The sequence below is a fragment of the Echinops telfairi genome, unplaced genomic scaffold, assembly GCF_000313985.2.
Source record: "Echinops telfairi isolate 266 unplaced genomic scaffold, ASM31398v2 ScPeMD7_7407;HRSCAF=8445, whole genome shotgun sequence".
Lineage (NCBI taxonomy): Eukaryota > Metazoa > Chordata > Mammalia > Afrosoricida > Tenrecidae > Echinops > Echinops telfairi.
This window is the reverse complement of record NW_022111307.1, coordinates 8,346,116-8,348,896: the sequence shown is the minus strand read 5'-3', so window position 1 is coordinate 8,348,896 and position 2,781 is coordinate 8,346,116.

The window sequence follows — 2,781 nt, the reverse complement described above, 5'->3', positions numbered from 1 at the left end:
AAAATGAGGAGCTGATGCCAGGGGCTTAGGTGGAGAGCAAATGTTTTGAGAATGATGAGGGCAATGAGTGTACAAATGTGCTTTATACAATTGATGTGTGTATGGATTGTGAAAAGAGTTGTATCAGCCCCTAATAAAATGATTTAAAAAAAAAAAGAATTACTACACTAAGTAGCACCAACCCTAGTGATGCCACTGGCTAATTTATCATTTTTATCCTTAAAAAAATAAAAGCTAAACAGTTAAAGCTGAAAAAAAGAGATGTAAAAGCCCCAATAAAAGTACTTAATAAAAATAAATACATAATTTTTTTAAAGGAAAAAAGAAAGAAGCAGAGAAAAGTCATGGCAGTGGAAGAACAAGGTGATGTGTTGGATATCTACCAAGCTGGAAAAGAGCTCTGGGGTCAGTGGTTATGCATTGGGCTGCAAACAGTAAGATCAGCTGTTCGAAACCCCCAGCAGCTCCTTTGGAGGCCTTTCTAGTCGCATAAAGAGTTACAGTCTTGGAACCCCACAGGGGCAATTCCACCCTGTCCTCTAGGGTCCCTGTGAGTGGTCATCGAGTTGTTTTGTTTGGGTAGATTGAGGTGCACTTGTGGTTGTCAGTCAATTTGAGAGCATGCGCTCAGCCTCAGGGTCACTGGGGAAAGGCAGACCCTGGGCGTCTCTCCTACTTTCAGAATTCTTAAGGAGCACAGGGTACCCCCAGAACACAAATTACTTTCTACACGAGTTGCACCTCAGACAAATGAGGTAAGCACTCAAAGAGACAAAGACGTTCCTCCAGAGCCAACAGAGAGAGCGCTACCTCCTAGAGGTAGCTACCTCCTAGCTGAGAGGTCTAGCCGCCTAAAATCCTGTGAGGAAGTATGTTTGCGAAAGTCTCCCACATCACATGCCTTATTTCTGTTTGAGCAGCCATGCATGGCTAAGACACAACTCGAAAACCATTTGGGATTCAAAAAGTACAAAATCCCTAGGAACCCAAATTGTCAAGCTGCCAATGGTTTTCCATTGGGGACGATTTTGCCCCCCAAGCCCCTACTCATGTGACCATCTCTGGAGACATTATTGGTTGTCACACTGGGAGGAGGTGGGTAGGGAGGGTTCCTGACATCCAGTGTACAGAGACCAGGGAAGCTACAAAACACCCTACCACACACAGGGCAGCCCCTCACAACACATTGGGGTGGGGATGGGCTTAAGAGAAACTTCTAGAACAACCCTGGGTGCACAGGAGGCCTAACTGGCTCAGAATTGCCCAAGGAGACCATTCACGTCCCAAAATCAGAACTTTTGGTTTAAGGATGTCTTGGTTGAATGACTAAAAGTGCTCCGTCTTAGGGATTTACGAGCCCAAGAGGGAGGTCGCAGTGACACAGGGAGCTAGCAGAGCAATCACCCCACAGTGATCCCGGAACCGGCCCAGAGCTCTGAAACTGCCTCCCAGTCCTGCTTCACCACAACAGCCCACAGGTAGGATTAGGAGGGACACAGACCTGGAACTAATTTGGGAATCCTAAGGAGTCTCCAAGAAAGACCAGAAAATGTAGGTGACATGGGGATCCTGAAACTTTACCAAAGACATTCTGACAACTGAAGTTTTGTCTGAATATGGCTCCCCTCCCTGCCCATGAAAGCCTACTGGCGAAGGGAAGGAGGAGGCAGACCTATCCAGGGGGAGTATCCAAGCCGCATGGTAACAAGGGGAGAGAGTGAGGGAGATCGGTTGCCTGCAGGTTGATTCTAATCGACAATGACCCCATGCGTGTCGAACAGAAGTATGCTCTACTGGGTTTTCAACAGCTGATGTCCAAAAGCAGATCACCTGGGCACCTTCTGGGCACCTCTGGGTGAACTCAAACCTCCAGCCCTGAGGTTGGCAGCCAAGCACGTCACATGTTTGTACCACCCGGAGACTCCTTCATAAAGAGTCTCACTGCCAACAAGTCACTTCCAACTCACAGTGACCCTCTACACGCAGGGGTCCTCAAACTTTTAAAACAGGGGGCCAGTTCACTGTCCTCAGACCCATTGGAGGGCCAGACTATAGTTTAAAAAAAACTATGAACAAATTCCTATGCACTCTGCACATATCTTATTTTGAAGTGAAAAAAAACAAACGGGCACAAACACCCCATGGGCCGGATAAATGTCCTTGGCGGGCCGCATGTGGCTCATGGGCCGTAGTTTGAGGACGCCTGCTCTACAGGATTACAAGCTGTAAATCTTACAGGCTGCAAATCTTGATGCGAGCAGATAGCCTCATCTTCTTCCCTGGGGTCAGTTGGTGGGTTTGAACTGCTGACCTTGTGTTTAGCAGTCCAATGTTTACTTAGTAAGTAGTTACCTGAACTAAGATGTCTCTTAACCCATCCCAAGTGCTTGCTTCCTTCGTCTGAGATGCAAAGCTAACCAATGTAGACAGTGCTATGGGTCCTGGGGGGACCCCCGTGCACTTTGACAACGCTGACAGAAGCTAAGACACCCAATGTCTCTGCTAAAAACTCTCTGTGATTCTTACATGGCTGATTATAAAATATAAGCATCAGAAACCTACAACCCAGGTTATCTTATCATTGCTCTGTTTTACAATAATCTCGAATTCATCATTTTGTTTTGTGTTTTTGTGTGTAAGATGATAAACTGATTGTGGGTACTCAATCCTTTTGAGGACAGAATTTTTGTTGCCCTCAAATTTCCTATCTTCTAAGATATGGTCAAGAATTACCAGATCTATTTGCTATCTCTCAAACTATTGAGTTAATTCCATTCCCCG